The sequence below is a fragment of the Ischnura elegans genome, chromosome 4, assembly GCF_921293095.1.
Source record: "Ischnura elegans chromosome 4, ioIscEleg1.1, whole genome shotgun sequence".
Taxonomy (NCBI): domain Eukaryota; kingdom Metazoa; phylum Arthropoda; class Insecta; order Odonata; family Coenagrionidae; genus Ischnura; species Ischnura elegans.
In genome coordinates, this window is record NC_060249.1 from 71,999,517 (window position 1) to 72,023,719 (window position 24,203).

At 42.0% G+C, this 24,203-nt stretch overlaps 1 protein-coding gene across 1 annotated transcript in view; it reads right to left on the minus strand.

Annotated features, from left to right (window-relative positions):
• LOC124157662 (signal-induced proliferation-associated 1-like protein 3) overlaps window positions 1-23,913 on the minus strand; it is a 255,007-nt gene extending 231,094 nt beyond the window's left edge. Inside the window, exon 1 of the mRNA XM_046532592.1 lies at window positions 23,540-23,913. The gene's annotated coding sequence lies outside the window, so the exon portion shown is untranslated. The remainder of the gene's footprint in view (window positions 1-23,539) is intronic.
• Between the last annotated feature and the right edge of the window lie 290 nt (window positions 23,914-24,203).

Sequence of the window (24,203 nt, forward strand, 5' to 3'; positions counted from 1 at the left end):
GTCAGCATCAGTCCGTTTAGAAGACCGTCGCATACCACTTGGAAAAAAAGCTTTTTTGCCACCCACTGGAGGCACAAAAGAACCGAGAGGGACGGAAGACTTGGATCCGTCACCGTCCTCAGCAAGACGAACGCCCTCCTCCGTCGGAAAGGATATTTAAAGAAGCAGAGTGGGACGGGAAAAGGTCGGCGCCGGAAAAAATTCGGGTCACCCTTGAACCAATGCACAGACGCAAAAAGCGGCAAGCTACGCATACTCAAAGAAGACGAAACGGCCACGCTCCGAGAGGCTTCAAGCTGGCCGGGAAGGCAAAGAGAGCACGCGGTACAATATGATGAAAAAAACAGCGTTTCATCGATTAAGCAAAACATTTATTGACGCTTCGACTGACCACGTGGAGGCACTCGAGAACTGCGGTAGTATGCATACATCTCCATTACGTCTTCCCAATGTTACAGAAGGGATAGGGCGTTGCATATAGGGATTTCGCGGGAGTAAAACGACAGATCGTAGGAAAGGAAAACAAGTGAAAGAACGGTTATTCTTCCGGTATTGTTACATGCAGTGAGCAACACCTAGGAGCATACGGAGGACTAGGGAAGTAAGGATGGAGAGAGAACTTTGAGTCTTAAATTAAACTGACCTTTAAAAAAAGACACCAAGAGGACCACGGCATTAGGTCCAACGGTATTGGCGCTTTAATGTCTTATATATATACCGCCACAAAACTCTAAATTATGAATAGGGCAATCCCCGGATAATATCCTCCTCCGCTATTTTTTATTTCGGTCTACAGCAACAACGCAACGATCTCAAAGTCCCTACTACTCAAAGATCCCAGTGAAACTAAATCTATTGATCCAAAAGTTCTGTTTGACGTCTGATAAAACGACTCAATTGTCAATAAAAAGCCATCTCTGTGAGATAAAGGCTTTGGGTCGTTACACAAACAAACACCACAATAAGGGCACGTGGTGGTACACGCCGTGTATGGTTAAAAAAATCGTCTATAAGGGATAACGTTTCTATTTTCACAAAGGTTCAGTACAACTACCTCTCAGTGAAGACTTCATTTTTCTATTCTATTCCAGAAATATGACATTTACGTCAAAAAATAAAATACCTTATGAGGCTTGGAGGTACACAATAATAAAACGCCTCGAAAACAAATATTAACGACGATTATAACCGCCACAAGGACTTAAAAACACGATATGTGCGCGTTTACCTGGGCCTGCCCTCGATGATATTCGACCAATAAAGCAGCTTAATCACGAGAATAAGTATCCAGTTCCTCGCACTAAACTTAAGCTGCTAAATCAATGATACGCACGTACCATGATAACCAAGCACTATGCGCGATACGAGTAAGCCTACTTCTGTGAAGCACCCATGAGTTGGCTGACCGAGTGCGAACAATCCTCAGCCTTGAAAACATAACCGTATCGAACTATAATTATAAGACGTTGTCGAACTACTCACGCATGAACACAGCACTTATATGGATCGCTGCCATGAGCACGAATGCACCCGAGCACGGACAGGAAATTACATTGTTGACGACGAGAGTCAGGAACTCTTAAGAGGATAGAGGATGCAAGCTGGAGCGAAGTAAGGAAGGGTATGGGCAGAGAAAGAGGGGAGGAGAGGGGAGACTGGGGTCAGCCGAAGGGTCAGGGCAGTTGACTTCCGTCCGATGGCGGGCGGAAGGTCGAGGGTGACCGAGAGACAAGCTTTTCTGGCCGTCGCCCGGGAGAGAGCGCGAAGCTATAGATGAGACCACAACCACCGCTACTCTCAGCTGCGAAGTTACGATTGCCGATAACCGTTGAGCAACAGAGATAAGCAGACACGCTTGAATGGGCTTTGGGGAAGAGAAATAACGAGTTTAGGACGACTGGGTCACGCGGTTTACGGAAACTGACATTCCGCATAAACGCTTTTGTTCCTCTCCGAAACGGTTACATTTCCTTCGAATGAAATACGACTTGTTACCAGGGTAACTCCAATTTCAAACACTGAACTACAGCATAAAAAAATCGAAAGGTATACGGGAATTCAAGATTTAAATTATTTCCATAATCATCTGGTACTGATTAACGCAGGTGTGGAACTCTTTGCACTAAAGAATACTTTTTTATATTTAGACAATCTCCGGTGGCAAATAAATTGATTCAACTAAAAAGGGTATTCTGTTGAACGTTGCCCCAAGGAAAAACGAATCATCAATTTTATACGACCAAGAAAATTCACATGAAGCTACCAATGCACACTATGATTCTTCCACTACTCCTCTATGGAATTCCTCAGAGGAGCCAAGTCAAGATATCGCCAAGGAAATAGCATCCTACCCTATCCTTCGGAAAACACACCATTGACTTCATATAAATAGTGCAATGACCATCAAGGTAAATGACTATACCAATTCCAATATTTCATTTCCCAAATATAGTTAACTTTCGTTTTCTATCAGAAAACCAGGTGGATAGAGCAAAGTTACATTAACCATCAATTGTGTAATTTTAAGTGACAATATAGCATTATTATTATTATAGTATTCTACCGATTAAGGTAGTACTAAGATCAATGGAGTACTAAAGAAGTAATCTGGGAGCCTCCTTTCCTTCCAGCACTGCCTTTTTCATCGCACTGTATTTCACCTTTCAATCTATCTAAAAATCCTATTCTCTTCCTTCCCCTCCCTCGTTTACCTAACATTCTACCCTCTAATACCGTTTTCAACATAGACCATGGGAAAGGAAAAATAGCATAAAATGTGATTTATACAGATAAAAATGTTCACATTTTCTTCAGAGGGAGTCCCAACCTCCTGATCCTCCAACACATCGTCCTGGTTACGCTCCTGACTGGGGCAACACCAAGATTGCGAATTTAATCGCAAATATTAACCCAAATTTTTCTAAGAATTATCTCTCACCTCTGAAAAGAAATAAATTACCGTATATACAAGGATATTTGGACTTAGGAAAAACAAGTAGACGCGTTAATGGACACAAATCTTAAAAAAACCTTTCCCTCGAACACCATAACAGTTAAGAGAGCAAAATACCTCATTGGAGGAAACGCCTTTACTGCACAAGCATCGAACACTTGTTAACTCTAATGTACCCACAAATTTTTTTCTGAGAAACGAAAATACTATCCTGCACAACCACTAGAGCACCTGGATCCCTCTCCGAATAAGTACGTACATGCCCAGGCTATTCACCAGCCACAACATAGGGAATGAATTAGGAGCGACAAGCGCAACTGTTGAAAGACGTGAAAATACGACATTCTAAAAATGGTCCGGCGACGTTCCTTCCGCATATTCTCCGGGGAGGACATCTCAAGCGTACGAAAAACTCAGCGGGTGAACATTCCATCGCCTACGCCAGTTTCCCCAGACCAGGCCACTCCCGGGACATCCTGCACGGCGCTGCCTCACGTCTTCGGAATGGCAGCCCCGCAACGGTATTCGAGAAGGCGGACAGATGGACGCAGGGGAAAAAGATGCTGCGGGGGACTAAACTCAAAGAGGCGGCCGAAGGAGAAGGGTCACTCACGAGGCAGAAACGGAAAGCCTGGAAAGGCCATTTGGAAAAACAAGGAGGAGGCGGCAAGGTGTAACCATAGAACATTAACGTAATTTTGAGTTCGTAAATGCAGTCGTTACTATGGCATATCGGCCGGGGAATAAATTCAAAAAGTTAAAGGAGATAGCGAAGGCGAAAGTGAAGAGACAAGTCAAAACATCATGATGCACAGTAAATTTTGTTCGCTACTAATAGGAATTAAAATAAGTCCTGGTTTCAATACGGACGAAAAGGTGAACTATGTTGTAGGACGCAGAAATTTCACAATAAAACAACTTTGGAGATTCAACTTCAAAGCAGCCAATTCAACAAATCACAATGGAAAAGAAGGAACGCGCAAAATCGCGATGCATTCCATTCACCAAGCAAAACATTGAAATTATTTAAAGAATTTTATTATGAAAAACCTAAGTCTTCGTTCCATTATCACCAAATTTCTCACGGCTAAACATGAAAACGTTACAAAGCCGTTTGAAATGACCCTATTTATAGATTGTATACCCCAAGGGATGAATGTCGAATTATATAAGTGCGAATAGTTCATTTTTTATTGCGGATCGTTGACGAAGTTCTTCCAAGTAAAAATACCCGCCACAACCATAAGTATGACATCTTATTATGTAAGAATATTTCTCATCTTCCGTTCCCATTCGATACCATGACTATTTGAACCCACCCACCCCTTCTCAAGTTCACAACTTAAGGCTTCCATTAAATACTCTGGTATGGGAGCAGGGAGGCCAAGTGATTAGGGCGATGAGCTATTTAAGGGTTACGTGTTCGAATCCGGCTGAAGCCTTTGAACGCCGCCGAACAAAAAATTCCCGTGGCGCGAAATGGCCCACGGAAAGCGAGTCTTCCTCCAACACAAGGTACGTAAAATTCTTACGCTTTCAGTTCAGTGCGAGGGGATTTCTACCCTCACCCATCCAAATAAACACTCTTAAAGTTAAAGCACTCACTGAGTCTGCATTTGTAAATTTATTTAAATTGGTAAAGCATCCGCAGAAAAAGGTCGTGAGTTAAAAACAATTAGTAGAAGTTATACCATATTGTGATATTTAGTATTTACGACGATAGAAAATTTCCGTAAGTTACGTCAAAATTAGCATAAATGCGAGATGAGTTTAAGAGTGAACATAAGGCCGAGGCAACAAGGGGACTTAAGGTATTTAGGCCCATTGAAAAATTCGCTGACTTACCCAAAAGTTCCTTCAACGAATCAACAAGGATTCTGGACCACGTGTGATGCTATTTCTCTTCCCGAAACCATAGTGAAGTGGTCTTCAACCAACCATTTACACCCAACCCATCCCAGTTTTCGGAAAAAAATTCATTGCAGGGCCCAGAAGCACTTTCACAGCCACATTCAACCACCCACTCCCGAAAGAAGGTGAGCAACAACAAGAGTAGGAATAGGTCTGCCTCCGTTGGCATGGGGACAAGTCTCAATGGGAGGGTTGTTCGGACGACTGGGGGGTGTGAGGGGCAGGATGGTGACAAGAGGTTGAGGGGAAGGGGGGTTGCATTCCATCCCCACCAAACCCAAGTCTACGCGTCTCCGGATGCCATGGGCAAAGACCACGAGGGAAATCACCCCCTCCTCACTACCCTTCTCACACTCCTCCTTACTTCCCTTTTTCTCCTCCCTTCGTCGTCCGGCCCCGACAGAGCGGCAACACGCACGTGCGTTTTCGAGTGGTGCAGTTCCCAAGCCAATAAAAGGAAGACTTGAGACTCAGCACGTAACCGAAAATGCTACAAAATTGAACTCAAGAAAACACTTGGATAAAATTCACAATGGTTTAACAAGGATTAATTATGTATTTGTTTCCAAACTCCTCGAAAACTGCCTGGAGTGATTCGATGATGAACAACTAAATTTCGGCATCGTCGAGGCCAGCGAAAACATCAAGATAGCAGGCTATACGTACTATAAAATTATTAGCCTCGAGGACTGACCGCACAAGACGTATCGATCTAAAAATCTCAAGTATAGCGATCAAATTTCGGAGTTTCTTCCCAGAAAAATTACGAAACCAAATTCCATTGATCTAAATCAATGACATATCAACACGTAAAGTCAAACACTTAAAATTGCGAATAACACGGGCTGGGTCCGTCGATAGCACACTAAACTGTTTTGAAGCAGCGCACCGCGTTCATCTTATCTCAATGCGACCTGCGCAGTATGCAACTTCATACCTTGGAGTACGCACGTCTTGTTTGGGACCTATACAACAAAGGAGTGGTGCAGAGAAAAGATTCTAGGCATGCGTTGAGGAAACAAAAAAACAGAGAGCGTTACAGAAATGCTTGGAGAACTGGGATGGGAGAGTTTACAGGAGAGGAGGGAAAGTAGCAGGCTATGTAGGACGTACAAAATAGTGAGCGAGGAACGAGCATTGGAAGAACCTGGGAATTATATAACAAAACTTTGTGGGAAAAAGTGATCAAAGTTCAAGATAAAGTGCCGATCACAATCGGCAAATGTAAAAGTTTTATTTCCAGAACGGGACTGGACGACGTACTAGCAAAATACCACACTACTCGAATGAACCAACCAAAACGGGCAATCTCCGTTCAAACCACAAGTTGGTGGAAGACTTCAAAGCGCAATGATCCATTACATACTAAAGACCAACGGTCAAGCGAAGCAGATCCGCGTAAGGCGCCAACCGCCACCAAACTCCTATCCGCTTAACTCGATCGATCACCTGGCGTTAACGTAATTTCGCGCGCAGGCAGGACGTAAAAAATGATGGGGATACAGAATGAGGCAATAAAAGAACATAAAAGGTGGAAGGAAGAGGACACGGGCCGTTGGAGCGGTAGGATGGGCATTACTAGTTCGCAATCATCCGCGAACAACGGTGGAGGAGGATAGCAGTGAGGGAAGGGGAAAGGAAACAGCCGGCCGAGCCAAAACGCATATTGCTACCGTCTCCAATCAACAGAACGGTCGTCGGAGAGAGCATCGTCCGGCGCTCGTGTAATGTGGGAGCATGAGTGGGGTGAGGGTAAGGATGAGTGATGTATACCGAAGTGAGAGACAGATGGAAAGTTAGTCATTGAAATATCGGCAATTTCTCTCTCGGGCGAAGGGCATTTAAAACCGATTCTCGGTACCCGAATAGTCAATGATATTAATGCTGCAATGCCTTCTCCTCAAGTTCTCCGTCTTGAACAGGACAATACGGGCCTGGAACGAGCTACAAACAAAAAAATATTCCTGAGAAAGTAACGTATTTTTATAAATCGGTAAAAGACGTATGATTTAAGAGTTCCTATTGATGTTTTCAACTGCCATCAATGCATGCTCATGTTTCCACCGGGCTAATGGCCTAGTTGTACAAACTTATTTTAAAAAACAATAATAAAAATAAATTATTCAATCATCTGGAAAAATGTTAAATACAAACACAAGATGAATATCAGCGACGGAACTTGCAAACAGACAGTAAGGTGAGCATACATTTCTGCACACAAAATGAGCATAATTTCATGCCTTCAACGGATAAAGCGCACAGAACAGAATGTGCCTTGAAATATTGTCTCAAAATACCAAGAAACATAACGAATTTGTCGGTACATCAGCGAAAACTGTCCCACTAAGCACCAGAACACTAGGAAACTCCTTCCAATTCAAACGAAGTAGGAGGAGGCGATGGATTATTCAACAAACCTACTAATTATATCAAGAGCCGACATACCTACCCCACGTTCAAACACCAACAATCAGGATTCAAGCAACGAATTACTTAACATAGCCACTAATCGTACAGGTAACCTGCTTTTTCCATTTGCAGCCAGACACCGATACAAAATGCGGGCTAAAATTATGTAAGTGAATTTTATCAATTTATCGACATCTAACGGGCGAATTATCAATGTTTTAAATCATCGATACTTTTCCACGTATATCTTCTGGTTGGTAAGGCCGTGAGGGGACTCCTGCAGCGTAGGAGTGAGGCAAGCGGGGAAGTCCTCACGCGGACTGTAGCGGGGCAATAATGCATCGGCGGCGTCCCTCATCCGCAGACGGCATTCATCCCATCAATTTCGAATTCTCCACCCTCTGCCATACATAGGCTCCCCATAATGCGGCGGGAGCATTAAGCGACTAATACTTTCTGCTGCACGCATGACGATTTTCAACCCCATTCCCATTCCTCACGAATATCATCGTCCGCGGGAGGGCGTTGAACTCACAGTAACAATAAAAAAATCTATTTTTTTCAGAGGGGGAGAACCGAGATATTTACACGCAAATCCATCCGAAACTCGGCAAGCGCAACAGATGGTCGGCGCAACAGCCCGAGGATGATGATAGAATTACGTGCAAGTAAAGAAAGGATAATTTCTTTCGCGACCATTTGAGAATTAGAGCAAGAAAACCAAATTTTGGGCAGCATCGCACCTTACTACAAACATGAGGTGAATTTATTATTTAGATATTATACATAATTTATTATTGCATAGATTACTCCTACTGACCAATAATAGGATTCGAGATCTGAGGTTTTCTCGGCGTATGATGATGTTGAAGTTGTTTCGGGTTTCCCACCGGATGAGGTTCTCCATCTCTGCCGACGTTTCGATGGTCATGTCGTCCATCGTCATCAGGGCAGATGACGATGGACGACACGACCATCGAAACGTCGGCATAGATGGAGAACCTCATCCGGTGGGAAACCCGAAACAACTTCAACAATAATAGGAATCATTTAAACAAAATTATCCTCTTTAAGAGTTCTTTTCATTGTGCTTGACGAAAATGGCACGCCATTACAAGGAAGACGGATACAATAAAAAATTATATAACGGATATACCAAAATATCAAATAATCACTAAGCTTCTCATTGGCATAAAACTCGATACCAATTCATAACTCACAAAAGGTCATAGACCTAGATGCCATAAATTCAGGAAAAAATAGCGCAAGCGAATCACGGCAAAGAATATTTTAAGTTCATTTATTCAAGGCAATATCATTGCTTCGACTGCCTCAAGTACCTACTTCAGCTCTACCCGCCCTGTCCTTAGAACCACAGTAATGAATTAAGCTTTTGAGCAACCGTGGAAAAATTACAACCACCATGAATGATATCACTGTTCAGTTCATACTACGGATATACTGAAATATCCTGATAAAACCATCCACAAATATGGTATACTTCCACCCAGGTTCCACATTTATCACGTGACTATCAAACAGGACCTAAAACAATGTAACTGTAGTTGAGGGAAAATTTATAAGCAAATCAGTAGTGCGGTATATATAAACATATTCCCCTCGAATTCGCAACAATCCTCTCACTTCAAGGTGCGGAAAAAGAGGAAATCGTTATAAAAATCAATCACTGGGGCATCAGGCTCCTGTAATAAAATACCTACGAGTGAATCTCTGGGATATATTACACCCGTCTTCAACTATAAATGCTAATTTTCCGGAGGACCGAGAAATGGAAAGCATCACATGCAATCACCTATTTGAGTGGTTTTATCGAATCACTACTTGTGTCTCCATTTATTGCATTATGATATGCACCACTTACTTCCACTCCCTTTAAAAGTCAACCTATATACATAGATAACGGCAACCTACATACCCAGATAATCACGAAGGGTACAGTTTGAAAACCACAATTAATTATTATTTAACGAAACGGCAATTTAATTGAACAATCAACTTTAGGGAGAGATAATATTGTCTTAGGGAAAAAAATTGTGTAGATGAATTTGGGGGTTAAATACTCATCCCTGACAACCACTCTAAGAGAGGCTCGCAGGGCATCAAGAAAATGCAATATGACAGATTGTCGTGCTAGCTCATCTTCCTTGTTTTTCAAATACAAAAAAAAATATAACCGATATAACAGATGAACCATCGATCTTTATATCCGGCGATGCCTCCAAAACCTCAATTCTATAAATATAACGGCGAACGTCTAACTCCGATCTGAATCGCACGCGATACAAAATCTATACGCCCTAATAACACTATAACGGATAAAAAATCGCAATCTGGCAAGTTTCAAATGACGAAGCAATGAAATCAACATCAACAGTTTCGGTCAGTAGGTGCAAATATTTCACGCGATCTAAATTCTATAGCCATAAGGTGATCGGTATAAAATCTTGTGAAGATCAGCTACAGCTAAACGTGATGCAAGAACCTCCAGCCAGAGATGCACGATATACATACATCCAATATCCGCAATTCAAGACGGTTAAACTGACGTTTGAAAAATAGATATAAATATTGTTATCTCAGCCAAATTATATACATTCCCTTCACACAGGCTACCCACAATAAGACAACAAACGAAACGGTATGAAATAATCGTTTCCATACGAATTTGTTTCTTATTACACGGCAAGTAAAGCCTTCTACAGAGTACCAATTAACGTTCTATGAGATGATACCTTCATGTTTCTGAATTTTTCTAGAATTTCTAACATCATCTTTTGCATGTTCGAGTTTCGTAGGGAGTTTGCATTCATAAGTAGGATTTAGTAGCTTATGTGTCATACGTACATGCGTGGCGTGCATGCTGGCATCCTGTTGCATGCTGGTGATTTATCACCCTATGCCAAACACCCTATAGGTGGCTCGCAGGGTATCATGTATCATGTAGATAAAATTCACAGAATTTGTGCATCAGGACTACACTAATTTTCACACCTCGCTACGCGATGCGTACATGGTCAAAGAGGAGGCCTGACTGAACACGAAAATTGAAACAACGCAATCGAGAAGGGAACGAAAACAGAACACAAAACAAACCAGTAGTAATTCCATCCAAGCAACGACGCACCGCGGCTCGGGCAGGTGAGACCAGCAATTGCGCCATCATTGGAGTCGCAAGGGCACATACAAGCCGGTGGCGTTATAGTTGTTTGTTTACTGCGCGAAACTGGCTGTGATTTTAGCCGCAGACGCCGCGGGAGCAGAGGAGGGGGGAGATGCAGAGCGGCTCTCGTCTCCTCTGGAGCAGCTGCCCTTCTGCTCGCCATCACCGGATGCAATGAATCGACGGGCAATGCACGACCGGAACTTAGTGAAAGGCAGATAAACGCAACTATAAGGGATCGGAGGGGAGTGATTTCAGAGTTGCTCGTCCAAGAGTTCAATAAGCGTTCGCTCGCTTCCTCAGAATAGTGAGCCTATCTTCAAAGCAAAAAATATAGGATTAAATATCTACGATAAATTTTATGTAAATCGACATCGTCGCCACAAAATTTATCCGCATGTCATATCCATGTCCGCGATGGAAATTGATTTCACTTCTAGTAGGTACATGCCAAAAACAAACGCCTGAGGCGATAGAAAGAGTTAAAACGGCAAAAACGAGTAATGAACTCTAATCACGAAACGATTTATGAGCAGCACATATATTACTGGGTCCTCCTGTAATTTCCTTCTACTAATTAATCGCCCCTGATGAAGGACACACGAAACAAAATCAGTTGTGACACAAATAACAAAAAAATAAAAAAAAACAAAGTACGACGGGAAATATATCGATATCAGATACGTCACCAGATTACGGAAGTTCTAATACTTCTTTGCAAAATTTATTTCCCCATCCGAGCGAAGTATCATGATCGAAGGAGAACCACGACACTAAGATTCCAGTATTAGTGAATAAGTAAAAAAATCTTTTTCTGAGAAACTGGTTCCACATGCAAAAACTTAGCCCACTCTTAAACCGTAACGAATTAATGCGAAACGCAACTTAAAATAAGAAGTTAACACAAAAACGAAATATCAGAAATAATATCTAAAACATGTGCAAATAGAGTAGGTCCACCGTACACATAATGGCAGCAAGGGAATGGTACAACCGTACCGAAACTTCTATCTTCATAAAATAATAATTCTTGGGACTAGTAATTGAAATGGTACTTTGCAAGCAACGTCCATAGTGGTTGGGAAGGGAATTCACTCACAAAATCCACTCTTAATCTGAATCACACAGGTGATGCATATTTGAACCCAATAGAAAGAGAGAAAGGCTATATAAGCAAGCAAGGATGTAGGGTAAGAAGGCTTGACAAAGAGAAACCAATAAAGAAAAGGCATAGAATAGGAGAGACGGGTGCGCGGAAAAGGCATGCCCATGCCTTCCGGCAAGCACAAGCGTTTATAAATCCCGATTCAAAAAATAATGACAAAAGGAACGAGAATTCCAGCCCAGCCCAGTGCCCAAGAAACTTACACCACACAGCTGCCTCATAAGGGAAAACTAGGAGGGGGGAAAGGTGGAAAAAAATCCAAAGCGTGGCCTATATTTTTTCGCAGCTACAAAATTCCATTAAATTCGATCTGCGAAAATATCCATCCTTGGAGCTATTCCCTTCAGGATGGGCTAAATTATTGTGCCTGGGTATAAAACTACGTGGCTATGTTTCTAAACAATCGTCAACGACGAATCCGCTTAAATATTGATGCTGACTTCAAGGTCATTCGCGAATTGTTTGTTTCTAGTCAATCGGTAGACATTAGCCTTCGGATTAACGATGGATTATCGATATTAAATGGCTAATCAATTGTCGATAGAAAATCGTGATCACCTTATAACTAGCCGATAGATGAACATTGTAAATTGGCACAAATACATTATTATAGATAGCAAAAATTAACTAACGGCAAATTAGTCAGCAATCGATACAAGTATATCCAGGCACGGGGATTATAAAACGTTTGATCGCGAAGGAATACCTATCAAACAACACAAAGATATCAGTTCAGAAATCATTAGTTGGAAAAGATAAAATGCATCACAATCAGGGAAGGAACACATACAGGTACCTGTATGCTAATAGATATTTTGGTAGGTATCAAAATTTAACTCCCTCGTTTCGGTTACTATCTTGCTTCGAATTAGGTATTCTTGGTCTCATTTTTAGAACAAGAAGATCGGTACTCTGTCTCCCTTTGTCCGAAAAAACGCATGAAATGGTTTCAGGTTTGACTTGGTGGAAATACGATGGACCCATGAAAAAATGTGAACAACAAAGGGAAATTCCCACACTTAATATAACTCCACTACGGACCGTGGTTTCGACACTACATATAATTTTATAACGACACTATATGTTATTAAAAAAACTGATTTGGATTCAGCTACAACGTCTCGTGAGTTAAAAATGTCACTAAATTCCTTATATTTTTTACTCTCCATTATAAGTTCCATTTTTTCTTTTGCTTCCAAAAACTTACCTTAATACTTTAATTTCGAAGGAATTTAACTTCTTCTCCGTTCTCTGGATAATTTTACTAGACAAGTCGAGGCTTGTAAGCAGACTTCTGCTTTGGCACTCTCTCTCTAGGTCCACCGCTTGTCGTAAAAAAAATCTGAAGCGAATCTCTACTCTTGCAACTCCTCTCCGCCCAAAGACTTGCAGAACGCCGACAAGGCAGGATGAAGGGTTGGAGAGGGTGATGGGGAAAAAATGCGAAAAAATCGGGCAGAGGAAGAAGGGATGGTAGTGAAGAAAAAAGAGCGAAATGAGAAGAAAGGGAAAGATTGTTGCGCGGAGAGGAAGACGCAAGGGAAGTGCTGTTTAGAGAAGAATCGACGGAAGGCAAGGAAACCCCTTCTCGCGAAAAGAGCGGATACAACTCAGCCGGAAAAGGGTTGTGAGAGACGGCTGCGGAGAAAAAGGAGAGTTTCGAGAGTGAAACGACGCTATAGTACGCCTTGTGCAGCACTTAAAGGCGAAGATCTTGTCTCCGGGGGCAACCGTGGTGGCGAGTAAAAAAATGCATGAATTATATATCAGGTTCAATGGCTAGTCGTTAAAAAAAACCTACTGAAAACAGATACTCGGGCAGGTTTGTTTACTCATGCAAGATTGCTCTTTTTCTCCAACTGGTAAAACGGACGACGAAAAGAGAAGAAAACGAAGGTGAGAAGGATGCTAGATTCAATTAAAAACAAAAATATAGAAAGGAAAAGCTCGAAGTGGAGAAAATGAATGTGCAGTAGACAAAAACGGGATAAGATGAAACTATAAACATTACTGACCAAATTACTTTCGCATTGACTCTGAATAGGAGACGAATTTATCTTTCGAAAGAGAGAGATTGTTTGCCAGATATTAGTGGAAGAAAGATTCTCCCTTCTACTACCATACGAATGACTTCTATTCTGTCCCATTTAGTCAAACTTACTTACCTTATTCTCCTCCACACCTATACAGAGAGAACATGGCGTTTGTTTTCACCTATCAGCCACTAAACCAAGCTCCATTCAAAACAAAGATTCATTCCAAACCAGGTCCTTACTAAAATCTCGACACCGCGGAAACCTACGCAGTCACAGGTCCTTACTGTTCCATCCATCATTGATGAAGGACAAGGGGCGACTGAAAATATTGATGGCGTAAAGAAAAGACACGCCAAGAAGGAAAAAAGAAGAAGGGAAAAACCAAGTCTATCTCAGCTGCTCGAGCATACTTGGCCAACGAGTTTTGAAAATTGCATTTAAAAATATACTTGCGCTAAAATAACCAAGGAACCGTACTTGCAAAAAATTAAAAACCGATGAAAAATGAGATAAATGACAATTACAGATCAGAATCAAGTACGCTCAAATTCTGTATTCTGACATGGGAAGATTCGACGCATAAAAATTTTATTTTTTCAATCACATGTTCGAAAATACGGGATAAAATATATTTTTGAAATAATGCCAACCCCCATAAGAGCCCGAAGCGGGCTATGTTGTTGAATATGTTGTCACGGAAAAGTGAACTTAAGGCAGTCCCCAAAAGAAAACCAATGCTCTCCCTCAAAGCTATATGACAACAAAACGAATACCATCCCATCCCCCCAGTAAAGTCATTTCGCAACATACAAAAATTCTCCCCGGGGAAGAAGACTCCTCAAACATTGGGAACCACCACAGCCAGTACAAACGAACCAGCGAACTAAACCAGAAAGGAGAGAGAGAGAGACGCCCTCAAGGTGAAATCCACTGCGTTCACGGATTAATGACTGCGGGCCGGAAACTTCTCCCCCCCCCCCCTCCCGTTCTTCTGAAAACACACCCGCCACCACGCCAACTTACCCATCCCTTCTTCCATCATTCCCTTCTTCACCCCCTTCCCCACCTACCTCCACTCTCACACACACCTATTCCAAGTCGGCTGCCTTCCATACTTTTTTTCCCTCCGCCTCATCCACATTGTTTTTGCTGGGAGTGAGACCTGAGGAGCGAAGCGGGGGAGGAAGTGCAAAGTGGCGAGGAGAAGAGGAGGAGGGTGAGTTCGGAGGAAGCCAAGAGAGAGAGAGAGAGAAGCCTCAGGAGGACGATGGCGTAGCCTGTGTAAACTCTGTCGAACCGATTATACCTGGTCGAAGCGTCCCGTGCCGAAGATCGTTTGCACATGACATTTTAATTCGAAAATGACAAATCTTCCCTTGAAAAATTCATTCATCACGTCAAGAAAGGAAAAAATAATCACTTAAAAGGACTGAAAAAGGTTCGATTGAGGGTATGGTATGGTATTTGCAAGAGGCGATCAAAAGCTGGGGTCATTTGCGCCATTAGGGGTGGGTAGAGCAGGGAAGGGCGGAGAGAAACCCGGCGTCGGCATTAGCATGCTCTTAACGAAAGGCACCAATGGGACAACGGCTTAACGTCCCATCCGACGGACGGAGTGTTGCGCTTGAAATGTTCTCCACACATTATTCAATCGGTCAGTCTGAATTCTCTGCCACCATTGGGATTTGAACCCGAGTCCATATGGATATGAAGCCTACACTCAAGTTACCACACCAACCCAATCCTTTCAATATACAGGGTTTAAAACTTGCTTTGCAAAGTAACATCATTAGATTGAAAATACTCACAACCTAAATCAACAAAAATGGGGAAATCCTCGATGAGTGGGCCTCAATTGAATCTGTAAGCGGAACAGATGGAATGGTAAGGATGAGAGGGATGTGGAATTTCTCCTGATGTTCGGTTCCTGCTTCAGGCGATACACAGATGTTGCCCGCTGATAGATAATGGGCCAGGTATCATCCAAAACCTATACCTAAAATGAATATGATGGCGAACATGAAATTTCCTATCTTTTTCGGGGTACAACTTAAAATAAACAAATAAATATTCAATCTTCAATTAGTAGAAGACCATGAGTTTTTCTTCATTTTGCTTTTTTATATTAATAACGTAAGTTACATTAGGGAAGCAATTCTCTGTTCATTACAATCTAGTTTATATTCAGATTTGTTGTCATATGCAAGATTTATACTAGTTTTATTATTATTATTTATCCAGCTTTTATGCACACCAGCTATTTTAAATATACTTTTGAATTAATGTGAAACAGTTGAATACTGTTACCAACATTAAAAAAACACATTTAAAACAATTCCATATTGTGTCATAATGAACCAAAAAATGCAAAAAATTCTACTTACATTACCTGAGATAAAAGTCGATTTCTCAAGAATGGTTAAACATAATTTGGTATTTTAATAAGCAATGTACAGCTGAATTTCTGGGAAAATCGCACTAACCCCATATGCCACGTAATGTGGAAATATATTGCACATCAGCCATGGGACGCAATTGCCCCATGCACGGGGTAAGTGCAATCCCTTGACAAGATTGTAAGAAAAAATTTATAAAAATTACAACTTTACAGTGAGAGGATTTTTCTTCTAATTATCTTTTTCAGTGATTCACATACATATTGTAAATTGAATCTCATGTTTTTAGCAAGCCTAGAAAATTTTCCCAAGCTAGTTAAAATTGATATATATGCTATTTAGGGGTCGAACTTACCCCACCTTACCTTATTGTACGATCCTTTAAATTAAAATTCCTGTCCAGTAATATGCAGCACGTAGGATAAGTAACATCTCCCTGCCAACCAGTATATAGGCGGAGTTTTGGAGGGCCAGAAGGCGCTTGCCCCTCCCCCCAACTTAAATGATAATTTGCTCGAGAAAAGTACGAAACCCGCGCCATATTCAAGTGGAACGAAAACAAAAACATCAAAATCTGAAATTAATTTTAGTCCTTAATAGTACTTAATGTTGTTTTCAGATGCTAATTCAAACAAATTTTTCAGGAACACTTACGGACTAGAGAATACCGTTTCAATGGGGTGTGTTTCATAGCCACAAAATCCCCTGTAGGATTGCTGTCCCCCTCCCCCAAGATAAAACACTTCTTAGCACTTCGCACATGCCCAACGGAATGAGGTGGCTCGCGCTGAACTAATTAGATTCTTCGGCTCAGTGACGTAACTATGGGAGATGAGGGGTCTAGATCCCCATCCACAAAGCCTAAGATAAATTTAAAAAAATATTTTAAACTATTTCCTACTTTTTGACATACAGTAACTGCATCTGCTTAAATAAAAGATTATTTATCTAATATCGTGGCAGAGAGACGAGTGACGACCACCGGGATTGCCTAGGGGGGTGATCGCCCCAAAGCATATATTTAGTTACGGATTGAGATCCTTTCGACCAAATTGGTATAGGGAAATGAAGGAACATGGAGAGACATAGAATATAACGGAGGGAAGTGGAATCGGAGGTGTTGGCCGAGAAAAGAGAAGAATGCAACTCGAGAGAGGGTGGCCGGCAGATGGAAGCGTGGAAACGGAGAGGGGATGGACGATTAGGAGGCCAGCTGAGGGTGAAGCAGGAGGAAAAGAGGGATGGATGGTGTGAAAGGCTATGGGGGGAGAGCGCCAATGGCTCCAGACTCCACGGGTGAATGGAACGAGAGTTGAAGGCAGGACAATAGACTGCGCAGGGATCGACGCCATCAGCTGTGCCTACCTACCCCACGCGCCCGCTTGTGTTTGGACCAGGGCCCGGAGAGGTGTTAAATCAAGGGGGGTGAAAACCAGACCCTCAACGACCCGCATATACACAAAAATTTACCTATCGTAACACTGGGGAGGGTGGTAGGTACCCTCAGGGCCCATTAGGATTTGTTTTGGAATAAAACCGGTCTCGGAAGCTGAAGGACCATGACATACCTAACTTCCAGCTTAAGCGGTCGAACGAGACCTTACATAAATTTAATCATAGAGGATATAATATATCAGCCGGGCATTTTTTTTCTTATAGGACATCCATCCAGCTTGTGCTCTTCGATGACTGTCGAGCTCACCGCCTCCACGGCTATCAAAGGATGACATTGAATCTAATTGGAACATATTTGCACTTCCGGCGAGGCCATTGTTTGCAAGATACATCAATATGAAAATGATGTCAATGCCCCTCTATTCAATTAAAAAGTGAGATAACTCCAAATATGTCATTGATTTTAATATAAAAGTATATCCATGTACACACGTATATAATACATAATAATACCGGACGCGTCCTTACGGAATAAAAATGACTGAAAATTGGACTTAATGCCTTCAAGGCGCCGCAATCGGAAAAAATCCTGCCCCCACGGGACATAAGCAATATTAATTACCTACATTATACATGTACTTATTTTTGTAAAATTCCAAGAATCAAAGGAAAGATCGATGGCATGTGTAAGTCGACCGAAAAACGAAGAGATTCATTCACATCAACCCTTATCGCACCAAATTATCCCATATATTTACTAAAACCCCGAAGTAGGATAAAAGGTCAATCAGGAGACGAACTAGACTTGCATAAACGACGACGATCAAGGCTTTGATTTACTCATCCACCTCCATTGAGTCGTCTAGGGATGATAAAACACGACGACAGATGGAACTAGCCAAGGGTACGAGGTCATTTGCGAGAATGATGACAAATACCCCTGAAATTGATCCAATATCTCAGTCACCGGGAGGTTGGAGAGTGGAGCGGGAGAGAATACAGACGGTAGACGCCTTTACTTGGTCGACGGACACTATCAATTACTACGGGCGGCGTGGAGCTGGGGGTTAAAGACGGATACACTTATCTAAAGCGTGTAAAACTGAACAAGGAAGCGTTCGATGAAAAATTAAGATGAATAGGTGGATAAAATGAATATATGCAATGAGATCAAAGTGTGCAATGAGTCATTTTATGGAGAAGGGTGAAAAAATGCTTCGGAATAGAAAAAAAGCCCATGATATAGTCACATTAACAAAGACAGCAATGAACCCAAGAAATAACACGATTGCTTCACTCAAATACAAGAAAGAAGTCAATGCTATATTGATTGTGATGACTCTTAAATGCTTCGATGCTTAAATGAATGTACACCGTCAAAACCAAGTTATCAATAAATTAAACCACGGAGATCAAACATCGGAAAGAAAGCATCTACCAACAAAGAATAATAAAACAAACACAAATAAAAAATTAATTAAATAAAAAAAAACAACGTAAAATGAAGACTTGGAAGTATTATGTCTGCGAGACGTTTGCCGTTACTAAGACACCGAAATGTGTACGCAATAGATTGCCAAAATAAGTGTAAAACAGTATAAATTTGAATCAATATAGAGGTGGATGCTAGGCAAGCTATCCAAGACATTGGATGCAATACAACTCATGACAAGGATTCATTGCTAAATCCAACAGAAAAGCCTGCGATCCACCAATGAAATCGTCCGCCTTGTATTACTCACGACGTCGTGCACAGGTTACGAATACAATGAAAGGTAATGACCTCGGCACCTATCAATAAATAAACTGAACAGATTGCTCACATTTCATCAAGCGATGCATAAAAGGGCTCAAAAAAACTATCCCCGAAGAAAAGCGGTGGCCCACTTAGCGATAACGGCAAACGTAATCCGATTCAACGCGCTCGACGAAAGGCCACGTGAATTCCAAGACATTACGGTTTCCTAACTCGCATCAAAACAATGCACGCCTGAGCCCTTAAAAGAACTTTGGATCCCAGGGTACTTTCACTGTGGACCGTCACGAGACCATACACGACGACAAGCTCAAAACGCATTATCGGTAATGAATGTTTCCCAACGCTGAAATTGTTCCGGCATTAGGTTGACTACGAGGCCTTGTTGCAATTGCTATGTACTCCAACAATTAAATCTGTGCTCCAGCCAGAATGATTCGAGGATCGAATTGCTTTTAACAGATTTTGCCTCTTTCTTATTGCTAGCCAGATAAGCCTGTATTATATATGTCACATGTAATGAGTTACAATACCTCCTTCAAGTAATTGCCTTCTCTCGGAACTTTTCTATAGAAGTGAAATTCTCCTCTTTATTCATTAATGAATGATACTTGGATGCACTCATGGAGGGAGTTCACAACAACAAACTTATTGCTATTGTCATATTTGTGTAAAATCGCCAGTGACTTTTAATTTTCTGACATGTTATAATTCCACCGGATTAATCCTGAAACAGCTCTCTTCAAAAAGACGGTTTTACGTACGAAAACGTCGTTTAGACAGCCTTTCCAGCGACAATTAATCGTATATAGCGCATACATCGCCTCTTATTAAAAACTTACCATCTGCTAATCAAAATCGGGGTGGATTGCTGGGGTTCAAGTACACTCTAATAGGTGTTTGGATGCGTTTCAGGCATACAAATCTCCTCAATACCTGGCTGCACATCTGACACCTAACACTCATTGATAGCTGAGGTTTCACGTACTTCTTCGGGGAAGGAAATCGTTATGGTCACAAATGAATGAGAAAGACACAGGAGCATTTCTTCCGGACACAGCTTCATCTACATGTAGGTGCTACCACAATGACACGTACAAAAACGACGTGTAAACTTATGTGGTAGGGGTTACACCCACTCCAGCATGTATCCAACAGCAGTTTTAGATTTTCTAGCTCGATAGGCAGTGGAAACGAGACTCCAGGGCGGTCTGGCAAGGTTACACTCGTGAGGCAGGGACTGTAAGCACGAGCTTCCCCTGTACCCAGAAGAGGAAGGACGGTAAGGAACAAGGAAGGAGGCGCCGCCGCGATAGGAGCCCGACGACGCCTCCTGGGAGTGGATAGGGAAGGAAGGGAAGGGACGAGGAATCCCGCACCGTCACAAAGGCGGGCGGGTCCTACTATTAGCGAAACCAAGCGTAAGCAATTAATGTGCCAGCGATTTTAGTGCATTTGAGGAAGAAAAATCCATCGATCAAATCGCTAGATTGCTCGATAGGCAGATTGCCGCCATATGTAGTTGGCAAGATTTACAATTGCATGCATGGGAAGGTATAATGTGCTAGTATTCGCAGCATTTTTATGGCTGTGTGAAGTGCATGTGGATCTGCATGCTGTTGATTGATCACCAGCATGTAGTATACAAGACCAAACTCTGCCAAACACCCTATAATGTGGTTCGTAGAGCATTATGTAAATGTACATACATATATCAATCATTCCGTTGCACCAGTGCTTAAGATCTGATCTACATTAAAGGCACCACAAACTGAGAGATAGCAAGAAAAGCTACGAAAATACTGATATGCTAGCACTACTGGGCATATTATTCGGTGACGCCGAGTGAGAAACTCGTAGGTTCGTGATAATTGATCGAGCGATTGAGTCTTGAGGAAACCGAACTGCCCATCGCCGTCATCCCAGAGGCGTGGCCGTGATTACAGGTACGAGGCAGGAGGGAGAGCGGAGTAACAGCGTGTGGACTGGTGTTCACGGAAACGGCGAGATGTGGCAACGCCGCGGATGTGCGTCAGACCGACCTCGCGGTCGCCGGATCGTGCCCAGGTGCTCCGTGACAGGCAGGCCACCTCACGGAACCCTTAGCACCGCAACAAACCGAGCAGAGAACGGACGCATGAGCGACAGGACAGTGGAAAAAATATATTACGAAGGCATCCTCAACATCGGTCAGCAAGAGGATAACATAGGTTTTTGTCGCAGCACACACCGTCATAGTCATCGAGACGGCCAAACACACGACAAGGTACACAAGAGGGTGGTTCGGGAGCCCGTAATGAGGCGATAATCACGGCTCGTTGACTTCCCTTTGCCTCGAAAAGGTAAACAGTATCTCCTGGTAATTGAAGCTTACAGTAGGAAATATTTTGGAGCGACTTAGGCAATGCAAGTCCGCCACAAAATTCCAATGTGCAGGTTGAGATAGGTACCCTAATAATCGGGGCTGTAAAGTTTTAGCGGAAGCATTACTTCAACAATAGGTAAACCTTGAACCCTTTGGGATCTCCTGGAGAAGATTTGCTGGACATCAATACACAACAAGCAATTCTACATTAAACCCTAAAGTAGGGTATTTAGCATTGGCTAAGCATTCACTAAGAATAGCATACGATTTAAATGAGATTAACTTACAAGACTAACGTAAATACTAGTCCCAATCTCATACTAAAATGTTATGTAAATATGTAAATGTTAAAAAATATAATAACATAACAAAGCTGGAATCTATTATGAATCACGAGTATAATGGTCAGATTAAATAAAGCACACCAAACAGAGAATTTACCCTCAATTTGTGAGGTTCGACGAAAAATCCACACACACTGGCAAAGCGCGGAGCGGTCATAGATATCTCCAGCGGCTCGTCGCGAAGTAACCATACACAGTGTTGTGAAAAAATGAGAATTATGCGGAATAAAACCCGATCAAACGTATTTTTACATGGCTAAATATAACTGGTGATTAAAAGGTGCATATGTTAAAATGAAGATGGAGTCAAGTTATTCAATTTAAATTATTGCTTTACTGAAACATTACGTACCAACGTGGAATTAGGCATGGAAATAGAGGAAAACATTACTTCCAAAGTGATACAACAAATTCCATTAATGTCGTCACACAAAGTGGCAGCATTTATTTCACCAAGTGAAGCATAAGACGGTTAGTTACTTCGAGTAGATTAAGCCAATGCGAGCGACGAACTTGCGACCAACAATAGCCATACACCTCGTCAGCATTATTTATTGGACAAGTAAGAAGTGTCACTAATCGTCTCATAGTGGTAACATTACAAAAATGCCGAATCCAATGAAATAGGTAAATGGCTGATCTTATACTACATTAAAAATTAACAAGCGGGAACACGTTTCACCGGACACATCATGACAAGCGATAGATGGATTACCGAAAGATGACGCTTTTCCTGAGGAATGCGAGACTTGGCTTTGAATATTTAATGTTGAGAAAACAGTCACCCAGTCTTTCCTGTATAAAGGATGCGTTTCTCAAGAGAATATAACATATAAGTAATCAAAGCTACAACACCTAGTCTATCAACAATAAATGCAGGTTTTCCTTACAAATACGCTCTGTCCCAGAAATCAAAATGCACGTCATAAGGCTAAACTATCGCGGATGCATTACATCCCTGGAAATGGTTACAACACGGCAAAGCATTTGAATCCGTGTCCTCTCCTCCAATCGGCTGAGACAAAATAAAAAGCAACTGCGACCTTTCAAGTAACGGTATAACATTTACGAACACCTATGCTTCCACGTTCGTTCACCAAGGTAGCGGGAGTGCTCATGGCTGATGACACATTAGCGATGCAAAATAGTGATACATAGCACTACATATTTAAACGTTTGAAAAAAAAACTATGTTAGACCGTTGCTCAGAATGATCGGTTGGGTCAAAAGAGTTCAGCGCGAGGTTTATCAGGATAAGTTCAAGCTACACCAAAACATAACGGAATCTCCATTCAATATTCCGAAAGATGGATAAAAAATGCACATTTCATCGCAGGTCAAGCTCGAGCATTCACACTTCAGAAATGATTTTCATAAAAGCACTACTAACAGTACAACCAAGCCGTGTAACTTCTACACGGGTTACAACAGTTACAACAAACTCGAGCAAATAAGTCGAACGCATGGGATATAGGACACAAACATGCTGAGATAATACAGCAGATAATCATAAAATTAAACAGCCACCAATGTCTTACGGCAGGACATACAACATGTACTTGTTCCAACAGTCATTTGAGATCGGAATGGTTAATGCATAGGTGAATGAAAACGGATTGTTAACTTACCGATTGCCAGTTGATGTCAATTATTCACTTATTCAATCCCAAGCCCCACAAATCCGTTCTTCTTAAGGGTAAAAAAATTCCAAAAAGACACGTCCGCCAGATGAGGATGTGTATAGGCACTAGCCCGCACAAAAAACAGTAAACAACGGACTACACGAGGTTTTGAAGTTTGCACGGGACCACCGCCAAAAAAATCCACGACACAACACGAGAGAGAATTTAAAAAACGAGGAAATTACTCCATTCGAGGGTTAGAGAGTACACGTCCGAAAAGCCTAGTGGTATTTCCGGTACGAATACACAGGTACCCAAACAGGACGTGGCTTTCGACCCAAGCCAGAGATTCACACACACACTCCACCGACACCTCTCACATTCCCACTCCGACTGGCTTGATTCGTTCCCGCTGCCGCCGCCACGGGCCGCGGCTGGCCCGAGTCACGTGACCATGCGCGGAGGTATGGAGGGAGAGATCTGCGCAACCGTAATCTCTAACGAATCGCAAGAGGTCTTTCCGTGACCGGCGGCGCTCAAAAGTTGGGAGGTTAGCGCCTTCTTCTGAGACATACCGTTTCATTTTTAATTTAACAATACTCTCGTGTCTATGGAGTCTAAAATTTAACTATCAAATATTTATTGCAATATCCAAGCAAAGGTTATACGG